This window comes from Rhipicephalus microplus, chromosome 3, assembly GCF_043290135.1.
Source record: "Rhipicephalus microplus isolate Deutch F79 chromosome 3, USDA_Rmic, whole genome shotgun sequence".
Lineage (NCBI taxonomy): Eukaryota > Metazoa > Arthropoda > Arachnida > Ixodida > Ixodidae > Rhipicephalus > Rhipicephalus microplus.
Genome location: NC_134702.1, coordinates 160,645,822 through 160,660,952, shown reverse-complemented (window position 1 = coordinate 160,660,952; position 15,131 = coordinate 160,645,822). Strand labels below are relative to the sequence as shown.

General features: G+C 50.1%; 1 protein-coding gene across 2 annotated transcripts in view; it reads left to right on the top strand.

Annotated features, from left to right (window-relative positions):
• LOC119170394 (putative RNA-binding protein 19) overlaps positions 1-15,131 on the top strand; it is a 100,944-nt gene that overhangs the window by 77,224 nt on the left and 8,589 nt on the right. The window lies entirely within an intron of this gene.

Sequence of the window (15,131 nt, the reverse complement as noted above, 5' to 3'; positions counted from 1 at the left end):
GGACTGCCGTTCAGCTCATACGTCAATTCTAGTTCGCGCAGTTTTCTGTGCCACGTGCAAGAGTACGCAAGGTAGCGTTGATGCATGGTCGGTTCGCTGACACAACCACCCTTCGCACTGCTGCAAAAAATGAGGTTAGCGAACGTCTAACAGTTTCTATCGTTTTGAAAAGTACTTTGGTCCCATATACATTAATTTGACAATCTAAAGTTTATGCGACGAAAACGACACGGGATGTACCTTTGTGCGCCCTATCATTTCTCATGCGAGTTCGCGTCATGACCCTTCTCCCGCAGCCATCTTCGATTGCACGGCGCGCCACCTATAGACGTTGGGCATTGCCAATAGTAAACTAGACACGGTCGAGTTCTGATATATTGGCATTTCCTCTTACTACCTTATTTGGTTGCGTGACCTAATATTTTACTAATGGTTGAAGACGGATCTACAACCATACTGCAGATTTGTATACGAATCCGCAGCCGGGCAACTTGCAAGCTTGCATCGCTCGGTTTTAGTTGAGGCGGAGTTACGAGCGTTTATTTGATCTTTCAATATTCTTCGTGTCCCTACCTACAAGTTATTCGGCTAAACGAACCGGTCGCGACGTTGTTGCCGTTCATGCTGAGATGCTGGAATAGAACGACGCTCGCTTATCATTTTTCGTGTTTTTGTAACGATCGTCGGTACTTCACAACGCCAGACGCCTTGCCGTTGTATTCATTAGCTTCCAAACTTTCAAAAAAAATTTAAAACAAGAGAAAAAAAAAGCGTGTTGCCGCTCTTGATGACGACTAAGACGAGCGTCGTGCGCCGCCTGATAAGTGTCATTACCCGACTGTGCAACAACGGCGCCGCCGCTGCGAGCCGTCCACACTCGGAGCACAGACGCCCCGTGGCGCTCGGCTGCGGGCATACCGCGCGGTTGATGGCGCTGCTGGCAAGCATGCGGGCGCCTTGCTCATTCGGTATACGCAAAGGCAGAAAAAAAGAATAAAACACTTTTCACAGTGAACTGGTGTAGAAAGGCGTGTTTTGTTCTCCACTTCCAACGCGGCGACGGCAAACTCGCGAAATTCCTGGCCCCCCAGGGGGGTCCTAGCGAGGCGCAGAAGCTCGTCATGTTCGGTGGCCTCCGTCTGCGGGCCGTTGCCGACAGGCTCGCGACGGCGGTTGACGGTCGCGCGCCCCGCGTTGCCGTCGCCACTCGATCGTCGTTGAAGACGTCGTCGCCGGTGCTGTCGTCTGGGTGCGCAGGGTCTCCGGCGAGCACCTTATACTTTCTTTTATTATACTTGGGAGACTAGTCATCTTCCTGACTTGCTGTTCGCCAGCTGCTCTTACCCCACGCGATTCCGTACGCTTCTTCGTGCATTTTTTTTTATTTTAAAGATGACGGTCTTTCTTGGGATACTTGAACGCAGAAATGTTCATTTGTCTGTCTGTCTGTCTCTCTCTCTCTCTCTGTGTGTGTGTGTGTGTGTGTGTGTGTGTGTGTGTGTGTGTGTGTGTGTGTGTGTGTGTGTGTGTGTGTGTGTGGTGTGTGTGTGTGTGTGTGTGTGTGTGCGTGTGTGTGTGTGTGTGTGTGTGTGTGTGTGTGTGTGTGTGTGTGTGTGTGTGTGTGTGTGTGTCCAGTATTCAGCCAACCGGCCAATGTTCAGCCATCTTGAACTGGTGGCTGCTTTCATATTTGTCAACATTGTCGATTGAAAAGCAAGTATTGCGCATATCTGAGGGGCAACATTAATACCTACGTAAGTATCAGTTCGTTTGTTCTTTACTAGAAAATGCATAGATACATAATTCTTAAGACCCTGGTGTTTCTTAAGCTGCGCTGAATATGCGACGCTATGCACAAAAAAAAAGTGCTCTGCCGGCGACTAGGTGCTGCCATCTGGCAGTGGTCCTGGGTTCTGCACGAGCTCGTGTTTCACGGCGGTATTGACCGATGGCGTCCGTATCATCACGCTTCGCATTTTATCAATGCCAGCCAGATGCGGCCGATTCAACATAGAAGAGGTGCTGTCTGAGGCAAGACAAAACATAAATGGTTTGAAGCAAGGACTGCGGGGTGACTTGGTAATTCATCTTGACTGAGTGTGCGAAAAAAAAAAAGAAGTACAAAAGGACCTGGACACAGTGCGCTGTGTCCTGGAGCCTAGCTTTTGTACTTCAATTTTTTTCGCGCACTCAATTAAGATGAATGGCTGCTTGGCCGCCAGAAGACTACATTCTTTCGACGACATTTGCAGCGAAACATTCAGATACGCGCTCAACTTATTTTTATCATTATTTTACTTTGACGTGGCGTAGAACTGACTTGGTGCAGCCCTGAGCCGCGGTTTGCGCGTCTGCTATGCATGGTGATAATGCGAGTGCATCCAGCATTCGCTGACACATTTTGGACGTTCTTTCAACGGGAAAGCTATTTAGCAAATCGGTCCTTGTGATTCGATCGAAAAACTGTCATCATCACGATCGGGTATACTCTTTAAAAAAAGAGAGCAGTACTTGCTATAATTGTGGTAGTAAGTGCTTGTCACATATATTACGGGCTTGTTCGTAAGTGCAGTTAATAACAACAAGTGTGGCGGCTGTTACTGTATCTGCCGTTACTAAAAGTATTTAGCGACTGTTCAACCTTATAGCTGTTACAAACCATCGGTAGTAACATTTAATCATGAACCACGTTATGAGTATGAAAGACGCCGTAGTGGAGGGCTCCGGAAATTGTGGCCACCCGTGGTTCTTTAACGTGCACCTAAATTTGAGCAAGCGGGTTTGATGCATGTTCGTGTCGATCGAAAATGTGGCTGATGTGGGCAGCCCGTGGTACCTTTTGGCGTAAGGTCCAGAGTTGCAACGCTGAGCAATGACAGCCTCCAGCGCGTACCGCCGGATTTGGATTGTGTGCGTCCGTCTTTTACTCTCTGTTCCTTTGATGGCAGTGTTTTCTCGGCACGTTTCCGCCGCAGTGTGCAAAGCCGCATGATTCCGCGCGATGTTCAGCCTCCCATGGAGACAAACAGCGCGAGAAGTAAATTGAGTACCCATGCAGAATAGACATCAGTAATAAAAGAGAATAACTAGTTGAAGTGTGCGATTCTTTAAGAATTAATAACATCAGCATAGGACTGGAGAATAAAAGTATGATGCGGCAGCCTGAAATATACAATATCTTTTTTTCTTTAAGAAGTTCGGTCGCCTGCCATTGTATGTCGTTATAGACAGACACAACGTAGGCAGGCCAAAGTTTTCGCGTGTGAGTCTAGCGTTTCGGCTTGGAAAGCAGCCCGCGGTCCGCCGCTGTAGTCAAGTGATTGCAGTGTTCCTCGGCTGACCCGGAGGTATGCGGGTTCGATCTCCCACGTGGCGTTCGCATTTTGATGGAGGCTAAATGGTAGAGGCCCTTCTGTTGTGTGGTGTCAGATCTGTGTTTTGGAGGACCAAATAAAAGTTTACTCAATCCAATCCAATCGAGGAACAACACGTCCCCCGAAACTTCCGGAGTTCTACTACGACGTCTTTCGTAATCATTTCGTGGTTCTGGAGCGCGAAACCCGAGATATTATGACGTGAAAGAAGTTCGCAGTGCGAAGTAGTTCCGAGAAAGTAGATAGGAGGCCGCTCATATCTCGATACATCATATCTCACATCGCTTCGAGGAACAACACGTCCCCCGACTTCGCGTTTGATTTATCGCTTGCCGGCTCGATCTGGAGGTGCGATAAGAGCCGAGAGGGGGAAAAAACGAAGTATAGGAATAAACAGTCTAAAACAAAACAATTATCCCTCTAAGCGCACACACCGTACGGCACAGGAAAGCGCGCTCTCATCCTGTCGGGCATTTTCGCTTATCGTCGTTTTCACGGGATGGTTCGTCGCTTCTTTCGTCTTCTTTGCGTTCCTTTGCTTCGCGTCTTTCGCGTGTCGAGCGGGGTGCGTAGGCGTACGAATGCGCATACGCGTCCGCGCGCTCGAAGAGAAATACGCACGTGTGTACACCAGGTGCACGTGACCACGAGGCCGTCCAGCTGCGCGTTGCAAGCGGATCTACGTTGCCGGAGACCGCCTCTGATCCGGGGCGTTTCTGCAGCCGCAGTATATGTAGGAGCTCGCTCGGTGGGACGTACCGCGCGCCTCCCATCGGCAGTCGGCGAGATCCGTATTGTTTCTGAGCACGCCTTACATCCCTCACGCGTAAGCGAGCCGCGTCATGCTGGAGCAAGCGCGCTCTGCACAGTGTTTTTTTTTTTTTTTTTTTTGTGAGCGAAACCTTTTGCTCGTTGTTCACATTTCTCGTGAGTGAACCTATCTGCTCGGGTCACCTCTGGGTCCGCGCACGTTGAACGTAAGGGAGAAAAAAAAAGAGTGGGATGTGTGTAAACACACTCGGTTGATTGTTTTTTTCCGGCGCTTAGCGCTTGTGCACTCCTCCTGTTGCTTTATTTTATGTTTTTTCTCTTAGTGCTTCTAGAAAAGTTCCGTTTGCCCGGCGCATCTTGGCCTCTTGCGCCCCCCACGTACACGAGGGGTCGCTTTCGCGAGTGCGAGGGTAGAGAGCGTTGGCGTGGGGCGTTTCGTGTCTCGCTGCATGTCGTGTCGTAGCAAACCGCGGCATTCCTTCGTTGTAAAGCATTTTTCCAGGGACTTTACTCCGTTGATAGTTGGAGCGACGCCACGCGAGCCGTTCAGGGTAGAAGGGCTCGCTGCTATTCCAGGTTATTACTGCAAGGGGCCGTGGCTGGTTCCTTTGAGGTCGCGTGATGAACGATCACTGCCAACGTGACAGCTATAGTAAGCGCGTATATTGAACCAGCTGTAGAAGGAAAAGGTCGCCATGTCGTTGATCCAACATAGCTTTACTCACTCTTGCGATGCCAAGCTCCGCTTAACTGGCATCTGTGGCAGTGAAGCCTGCTTCACATTTGCTTCGCCTCTAGTGTGTGTACGACAATCGCGTGACGAAATGACCGTGACAGCATCACGAAGACAATGTGACGACGGCGGAGCGCGATGGCGGCAAACTGGCAAAAGCTGTGACGGCCGCGCTGTTCAATATGGTGAAACGACGACATGACAGTGAAGGAGTGAAGGATTATGCCAACGCTGCGATAATAGCGGAGTAGAGCTTGAGTCGGAGCTAGGTCGCATCGGCGTATTAGCCGGAGGGAAGTTGTTCACACCCTGCGTGTGAAATCTTTTAACTCGAAAGTGTTTTGTGGTGGGACCAACCAAGGCTTCAGTGACGTATTTCCGTAACGGAAATGACGTCGGAGAAATGTACTTGGTTAGATGTAAAAAAAATTTTGTAAACGGACAACCGACCTCTCTGTCCGCAGGAAAAAATGGCGAGCATGCTATCGACTGCGCCACGGCCACAGACTCTGACAGCTTTACAAACGCGTCGTTTATATTTCACAATTTCCTTTCGCAGTGCTCCTTGTCAGCAGGGAAGTGTCTCCCTCTTGGAGCGCTAAAGTAAAGTAATTCATCATTCCTGTGACCTTCATGGTTAGCGCCTACAACGCGTGTTGCTTGCTATGCGTCTGTCCCATTTGGCGCGTTTTTAACAGAAGTGGAGCTTTCTCAACGACTTAGAACGCCGCGACGTTTCGCACCTTGGCCTAAGCGTCAGCCTTGTTGTTCTCGCTCGTACCGTCCATCCAAACCCAAAGTAGCTCCGCGACGCGCGCCTGCCTTACGTGGCTGTAATATCATTTCTCGCTCGTGCCCCCCCCCCCCCCCCAAAAAAAAAAAAGGCGGCCGCGGTACAAGTTTGACACAATTCGCCTATAGCCTTGCCTTCTATAGTCCGGCCGTGGTGTTCGATCCGACTTGAACACTGTGAGATGGCCCGAATTCGGCGTCAAATATTCGACGCCCGTATGGCTATCCTGCTTCCTCCTCTGATTACGCTCTCACCGTTAACACCTACAGCTACAACAGTAGTTTGTTTAATCATTGATCATAGACGGTAGTCATCGGGACGGAGATGTACCACCAAGAGTCAGTGTGTGCATCCACATTAAACGGTGCTATAGCTGCCAAATGCGAATATACAATGTGCAAACTGTGCTGTATCAATGTACAGTAAACATTCAGTTGCCTCTGTAAGGACACGTTTTACATTCTTGTTTTATACCCATTCCATTCCAATGACGGATGGGTCAATCATGTTTTTGACAGTCACGCACTCGTACAAACACGTTTACGAACGTGCATAAATACATGCCCCCCCCCCCCCCCCCCCCCAGAATGCCTTGGTGCGTTTTCGCTTAATCGCCTCTCTAAGCTCCTTGCATAACACGCCACCCTGGTTCGTATCTGTTGGCATCGTGTTCGGGGACATACACAAAGGCACCATTAGCAATCATGCACCGACTCTCACTGTCCGTGTGGTTGGCTGCGCGATCGAGTACTGCGGCTGTTACATAAGCCGCTGCGGTGTCGTTCTGCTGTGCTACAGTCGACCACTATATACGTTCGTCCTGCACTTTGTGGCGGAGGCCTGCTGGGCTCTACCACATCTCGACTCTGCTGGGTGGGGCGACCGGCGCAAGCTAGTCGTCGCCTTTTTATCTGCCGATCCTCGAGCTATAGCTTCTGGGTATGCATAGCGATCCCTGTATACCGTCTTGTACTGCGTTGCCCGCTTACCTATACGGTGGTGGTGGCGCGCTCTCTCGGAATAGGCGTACCCGATGCCTTCGGAGTTTGTTCCATCGAAAAGGAGTGCCGCCCGGGCCAATCCTGTGTCCCCGCTGTGCTTGCGCTGTGCATTGGCAGTGTGGATGTGTCGTATGTATATCCCCACTGCACCGTTCGCTCTTTCGAACTTGAATCCGTGGACGTCGTTTTTCGAAGAAAAGAATTGATCCTTGTGGAAACTATAGCCTCAGCGGAAGCCTTATAGCAGTTATCCTCCGTGAAAGCCTTATAGCGTGATGAAACTATTGCCGATATAGTAAGTATTGAGTCGCTACAATAAAGCTTTGGTTTAAGCTATTCATTCATACTTCGACTGTTAAAGAGAAGTGGCAAAAAGCTCGAACAATTGCTGTGTTCTTATGCCTTTTGCTACAAGCACGAGCGCATATACGTTTTCTTGCACACATATGTTTTCTTGCGCTGCTTTTCGAAAGTCTAAACACCGAACGAGTTTCTGCGATTCACCTCACGGAGCTGTGTCGTATACAACGTGTATTTGCAATAGTATTCTTCAAATTGTCAATGAATTCGCCCTCGCGTTGATTGCCGATTGCTAGCGTCCTCGTTATCTAACGTCGTAGAGCGACCACTCCGGAGAAGCGTTGGTCCCAGGTTTGATCCCTAGAAGACGGGAAAATTTCGGCTATAGAAAAAAGCTTTTCTTTTTTTCGGTAAATCCGTATCGATTTAGCTGTGAATTCACGCTGCAAATATGTGGTTGGCAGTTTTCCCTTTCGTAGCGTATACTTGCGTGGTAAGTGCGCTGAATGCGTTTGCATTCCTTTTTTTTTTTTCGGCGTGTTGGGTTTTCATGCATGCCTGTTTTGACTCGTCAGTTGAGGCTGAAGTCAGACATCGATTAGTCTACAGATGCATGCGCTGGATGTAGCCTCACCCTGCATCATGAGCGTCATAACGCAAAGCCTGTACTGTGTTGAAGGAACTGAAAACTCGGTGGGCGCAACATACATGTCAGCCAGTGATGTTCAGTGTTGTATTGCGAGCTGGGTGCTTTCGTAATCGAAATACTTCCGAACGCGTGTGCAATGAACAATGAACCTCTTGAAATTTGTTGTGTCCTTGAATATCGGTGAGATAGCTCTCGTAAATGAGAACAAAGCACAGCGCACCTATGCGCGTTTTGAAAACATCTCTCGAAAGCTGTGAGATAGGAACATGAAAGACCCGGTCGGTCAGGACACAAGCTCTGGCGTACTTGTCGAAGAAGCGAAACAACATCATCCCAAGGTCTGTTCAAAGAGCAGAAAAAACAGACAATATTCACGCGTGGCGACTACGTTTAATTTGTTGCTGCATGCACCAGCCTACAGTGTGCATGCTATGAAAGCTCTGTTTCAACAGAACTGCATGCTTCTGGCCAAAAGGTCGTAGGTCCGATCGCGCGGTCGCATTTCTATGGAAGCGAAATGGTAGAGTTCTGTGTACTGCGTGATCTTAGTGCACGTTAAAGAACCCCAGCTAGTCTAAATTATACCGTAACCCTGCATACGGCATCTCTCATAATCATATCGTGGGTGGGCAACGTTCAACACTAGATAATATATTAGCAGAGCCGCGAGTAACGTTAAAAAGGTGTTTGGTTCATCGTTAACAGGGAATACGAAAATCGCCACCAATAATAGTCTTTTTAAGCTGCTTTGAAGCTGCCGCTGAAAAACATTAATGATGGCGCTTGTGCATTCGATAGACGCGAAAATGCTGCACAGGTCCATGTGTTCAGATTCGGGTGCACGTTATGGTGCATTCAGACGACGGATCGAATCCCGATGTGGCGGGACGGACGGCGCGTCACGTGACCTCACATCAGCGATTCCCCTTGTCCGCGACTCGTCCGCGCGGCTCGCGGACGGATGAACCCAACCTGTTTCTCACATCGGGATTCTGGCGGGGGAGAGCCGGTACTTCAGCGGAATAGCTTGGGGTCAGTGGCAACCAGTACACTTTTCGTCTGCTCGCGGCATGTCCTCCATGGCACGCGGACAGCTGCATGACTGGTCGGCATCATCTACGCTTGAGCATTGTTTACTTAGTATCCGGAGACTTTGTTCTCAGGTGATTAAATATGCAGTAATCACTTTTGGTGGTTCGGGAAATGTCGCCGCCGTCGCTTAACACGCGCGATTCTTAGCCGTCATGGTGGTGAAATATTCCAACTTCTGCAACCGGCGACGTGCCGCTTCTAAAAAAAAAAAGGTGGGAGACACGTTTAGAAGTTCTACAAGTGAGGAATAATGTAGTTGAAAGAATATCCTGCTAGCAACTCCCTTTTCTCCTGAAAGAATAACACTACTCGTTCATTTGTCACAACACGACAGACATCGCAGCCAAGCTTCGCTTCTTGCGGGCATCCATGTTGAATACTCTCAAACCGGTCTGCTGCCAGCGGGCGCAGGTGAGCGCCGAATCTGCTGTCGAGGGTAATCCGGCTGTTTTCCCCTAGGACACCGTCCGTCGTGTGGATGCGCCTGCAGGCGGACCATCCGCGGATTAGCTGTCCGCGTCCACGACAAATCCGAATTCGGTCCGTCGTCTGAATGCACCATTAAGGAACCCACAAGTGTGGTCGATATTTCCTGAGCCCTCCACTACGGCGTCTCTGATAATCATATTGTGGTTTTGGGACGTTATATACCTCACGTATTGTCATTATTCGCGCTTCCGTATAGACTCTCCTATCCGGTTTGTGTTCGCCCTAGTTGTACAGTGGTTACGATGCTGGACTGGGGACGCGAAGGTCGCGGCTTCGATCCCAGCCGCCTCACTTGAATGGAGGCAGAAGGCTACGAATCTTCCGGAACTTTCCAACTCGTAGCTATATGGTGTCGCATGCACGCGAACCCTCGGAAATTGCTGTTATAATAACCCTAGAAGTGTGAACGTAACAGTAAGTAGGCTAAGGTTACCTTGACGACATGCCTCCTAGTTAGAGGTAAGCTAGCAATTATCGGTACGTATATATTGACGTCGTGCATATTTGTTTGTTCGGCCGACAAAGGTTGATTCTCTTGAGCTGGTTATCCACATATCTGTTCTGAGGAAGCTTTCTTTTCGTGCTCACGGCCGCACACTCTTTCTTTCGCGCAAAGCTATTGCGATGCTTTTGCAACGTGAAAAAATTCACGTGGTGCTGAGTCCATGTCGTGACATCTCAGCTATGATTCGTTCGACATTGCACGCGTGAATATTGCACTGTCCTGTCCCAGTGGACGATGCGTTCTGTGTACCCTTGTGTCGCAACGTAAGACAAGAGTCCTGCATTTTCTCCTCAGTCGTCCCGAGACGTTGTCGGAGGTGACAACCGAAGATCTGGAATGAGCTCGCGGTCAGGCGGTCGCCCACGCGATATATTCTCATCCTCGTTTAGGCAAGACAGTGTTTCCGGAAAGCGGCGTTCCGTGACGCCGTACCATTCATTCCTATTGGCGCGAAGGTCGATGAGCCCATGGAGGGGATTCACTTGCTGTTCTCTTCCTTCTGTCAGCGGCACTCGAGTTCACACGGCCGAATGCACCGGCAGCACTTCGGTGCCCGCGCAAGAAACACTGCCCGGCGTAAACATGGACTTCGAGCCTTGAGTACGTTCGCTCGGCGCTGTTGCCACGAAGCGTTGGATCGGCGATAAATCAAAAATAACAAAAAAGTGAGCTGGTGAGCCATGATTGCGTAGCAACGCATCGCCGGCGAAGAGCAGAGAGAGTGAGCCGAGTCAGGAGTGGCGTCGGAAGCAGCCAAACGAGCTCTATAGCACCGAGCACCGTTTCATTCGTTCGCATGCAAACCGTAACGATTCACTTGTAACCCATTATTAAACTTCTCCGCGCGAAAATTTCAGACAACGAACACAAGAGACGAGGACGAGCGCAGTACTCGTCTGCGCTAGTCCTCGTCTCTTGTGTTCGTTGTCTGCGCTCGTCCTCGTCTCTTGTGTTCGTTGTCTGGAAATTTCGCGATGAGGAGCTTAATAACGGATTACCAACTAGCCCAATCCCACACTTCCCTTGTAACTCCAGTTCAATACAGTCTTCTTCTTTAAAATCGAACCTTGCCTTAGCTCCATCATTTGATCCTCGCTGACACTTCCGATCAGCTGACACGACTACCAGGTTTTTCAGCACTGCGAGCAAGTCTTTAGAGAGAAGTTAAGGTTATCAACCATCGCGCAGACACAGAGCTAGGCGCGCCGCGCCGCCGCTGTTCCCATGTAAGTCGCCAGGGTGCCGAAGTCGAGCCGCAAGAAGGCGGTTCACGGGATTGCAAGCTGCAGTTGCGCCAGCGTCAGAGGATGCGTTGGTTGTGCTGCAGGAAGGGCGCAGAGCTTGCTCCCTCGTATACCGGGCGGACTAAAAAAAAATCAGCGCGGGCCCGCGGTTGGTGGCCCCATTAATCCAGCCCCCGTCGGCAGCGACTGCGCGGTATATAGATGAGCTGCCCTTCGAAGAGCGTGCACGTATGTATACCGAGGAGTAAGGAGAAGCCTGCGCATCTTCCCGCGCAGCCTGTGGCGATTTCTCGCATGGCGCCGAGGTCCTCCTCCTTCGAATGTGTGCTTGTGTGCATGTTCAGTGTACCTGGACGCGCCCTTGAGGTATACGCCCGCCTACCGACACTCTTACTTGCGTGCAGTGTGCTTTCAGCTGATTATTACGCTTCGACAGCGGTATCCGTGAGGTGCACGCGCGACGCCCTCATGAACAACGCAAGTCTTACAGTCCTTCGATGTTGCGCCGTGTTGCAACATTGGTACGTATGGTACACTCGATGGTGCAGCGCCGGTCTTGCGCGCAATACCATCGGCTACACGAAGAACTGTGCGTCAGGTGTTGGTCAACAGTGGGCCATAATTGTTCCAGTAACGCGAATCAAAATGCGGCGTCCACTGCAGCAGCCACCTTGTGTCCCGTGTGGCTGCGAATGGCGCTTTCTGTCTTGTATATTATCCTGTCTTAAGGCATTTCTGTAATAACCGATCAGCAAACAGGCACTTCTTTTTTATTTTATTTTTGGCTTTCTCCAAGCTTCTGCCTATGGCGTGCAACATGAGCGCCACAATTCAAGATTTCCTTGTTACGACCGCAATACGAAGCTTACCTCGAGACGCACCTTCCATCGTTATGCGCGCAACTAAAACCGAACCGGGTTGGTTCCCGTACAGGCGTGCTCTCCATTGGCCCCTGTAAGCGCGGCCGAAAGCGACCGGCTCCCGTCCGATATAACGTGTACGGTTGCGTGGCGCGCGCTTCGCGGCGGTGAAACGCAGAGGACGGTTCGATCCCCACCCGCTGAGCGGCGAGCTTCTGGGAGTGGCCCGTCCGCCGATATTGCTCGGCCAGTCGAGATACCCTCGCGCAGCCGTACGCCTGTAAGTCCGAGGTGCACGAGCGAGGTTGCGGAGCCGTGATATATGTATAACAACCGACGGGACATCGGGGTGCGTGTAGTATATATGCGGGTGGTATCCTTCTTTCCGAGTTCCTCGCTCACTGCTGCTTGCTTGTCTTGCATTGCTGGTGCACGCATGCAGGGATAGCGCAAGAACGTGTTATATTGCGTGCCTATAGCGGTGGCCACCGCAGCGGGTAACGTTTATTTATTTTTCTTTTTTCTGCCGTCGGTGCGAATTTTGCATACGGTGAACGTTGCAGGGACCGTCCCATGCTTTTCGAGGGAGCGGTTCTGTAGTTTTGTGACCCGCTGCGAGCGGCGCCGCTTTGACACTAGCGGGATGAAATAGAAGCACGTGTATGTGGCTGCCGCTCTGTGGTAATCCAGCTATACGGTAGAATTTCGCTGCTGATGTGAAAGTGGACGCCACGTCCCGCGCGGAAAGTGAAGTACATTCGTTCGAGTACAGCGCCTCTCGCGTTCTCTACTGTCCTGCATGGGGTGTGCCGGCCGTGCTTTTGCGGGGTCAGCAAGTAAATAACGCTTGTTACTTGTCCTTCCTATGGTTTGCTTGTCTTGCAAATTCGCCATGCACCTGCTGTTGTACGGGTCCTTTCTAGCCATGGTCTGTTATGTGGGTCTTGAGTTAAACCACTGCATGCCTTGGTGAGAAAGCGTGTTCTATGAAGAGTGCACACTGTTGTGCGCAGTTCAGCAATATTTCTAGGCGTGCGCAACAAGTGGAGCTTACGAACCGATGCAAAGTTCCCACTTTCTGAAGTACCCTCTCTTTATAGAGGCCCGGTCCTTACTCCCTTCAGTGCGCGGGGCGCCAGTTGTATGTCGTCGCACAGAAGGCCGCTGCTATTGGCTGATCACAGCTGGCAGTGGTGGCGTTTAGATCAGGTGCGCATCTGGCCACGAGAAGTCGCCAGGTGCCGCGCTCTATAGTGTGCTAAAAGTTACACTAGCAACACTAGAGCGCACAGGAATAGCAGCTTGAGAAAGTTATCGTTTGGCGGCGCGCCGCTGACGCAGCTTATTTGCCCCGTGCTGTCCCTGCTTGCGGAAGTAGCTTCCGGCGTGCTCGTCGGCACGAGGAAAGAGAGATAAGCGTGTCCCGCATATCCCTGCAACCCGGCTTGTTCTTGGTATTCAAGAAAATTTCTGCGGCGATCGATCGATTTGTGAGGTGAAAAACTCTGATATACCGATGTCATTCAATTATTTTTCGGAGAAGTGGTTCCGTATATTACAAAGAAGAGTTTGTCTTACTGCACCGCCTTTTATACGTGAAGCAGTTCACTGACGTTGGTGTTAGTGCTGCTCGCCATGGATATTGCGGGTTCGATCACTTGCGCGGCTGCTATATTTCGATGAAGGCGTCCATCCTTTATATACGATTTCGATTTTTATATAAGTGTGTAAGTGTGTTAAAACAAGAATATGGAATAATAAGTAGCAATCATAAAAGGGGAAATATAAATATATAGGGACCTCGGCGCACTTGCGTGCAGACAGGTTCTCTGTGACGTATAATATATATATATATATATATATATATATATATATATATATATATATATATATATATATATATATATATATATATATATATATATATATATATATATATATATATATATATATATATATATAGTAATGTGTGTGTGTGTGTTGTGAAGTTCTGCGGTTTTTGGTGTGACATCTCCCCCTCTCTTTGGATTCGCTGCATGACCCGCTCTGCCTCGGCATGTGCAAGGAGGCGGGGAAACGAAGCGGGATCGAGTGCAGGGTTGCAGCCCGCCCTCCTCAGTCTGAGACGCGAGCAGCAGGACGGCGAGCAACATCTTGTTAGCACTTGGCTAAACATGCCGCCCGTCACCCGACGAAGTGTGAGCGCGTCAGCCGCGCTTGAGTGCCTCGATGTCGCGGGCTCGACACCCGCTCTTCAGCGACACGGGGGAAGTCGGGTGGCCTTGCGTAGGTCGCGACTGGAAGAGGCGGAGTCGTGTCTGGGTAGTATACTCGTTTGGTATTTTTAGTTTTCTGGAACACGCGATTCTCGGAAGTGTTGGAAGAGGTGACGCGTCTTTTGCCGTACGTAACGGCTGCTTCCGTTCCCGTGTTTGGGTCTGCGTGTCTCCTTGTGCCGGTCAAAGTGGCGTTCACTGTGGCACTGGTGTGGCTGTGGTCTTCGCAAAGCGATCCGTTTCTCTTATAACAGCTGGGATCGTGGACACGGGTCATTTGTCGTGCCGTAAGAAGAGCAGGGTCGAGGTTACACCCTCGACCCTGCTCGCATTCTTGCGGCTTCCGAACTTTCTCGTTAGGAGCGCCTATACAGCTATATGACTTGTCCCCGCCTACGAACCTAGTCAGTTTTAGAACGCCACTCCGCTGTAGTCTGCACTTCCGGTCGTTCATGCCCGGTGACACCGATGGCTGCTTTGGTTCTGTCTGCACTGTGACAACGCGCACAAGTTTGTACCCTAGTTTTTGTTTGTTGTCTTCAAGAAGAAATTTTCTTGGGTGGTAGCGTTACTGTGTGTGACTGAACGGTACAACCTACTTGTTTAGTAACTGAATCTTTTGGGCCGCAGCTGTATTGTAGGCAGGCGACATACATTCTTTTTTTTTTCATTTGAAATACTTGCTTTCTTGCTGGCTTGATTAAGTTAGTGGGTGTTGTTGTTTTTATTTTGTGTTTTTGGGGGGGGCGCCATGTGAAGAGTTCCGTTTGCGTATCTTGAACATTTTAAGCTCCTTGTATGTATGTGTTTTTTTGGGGGTGCCATGTGAAGAGTTCCGTTTGCGTATCTTGAACATTTTAAGCTCCTTGTCTTGTGGTGCTACTCGTAGACTACTAATGCGCATCGATATGGATTCGTCAGATCGGCCGCCTGCCAACAGCGATATGTAACCCAGCGAGTTCGTGTCATAAGTCGTCGTCCAAACGTATCTCCGCCATCCAATGGTCGACCAAACAAGCCGATGGGCATGCAGTCTTCTTCTCC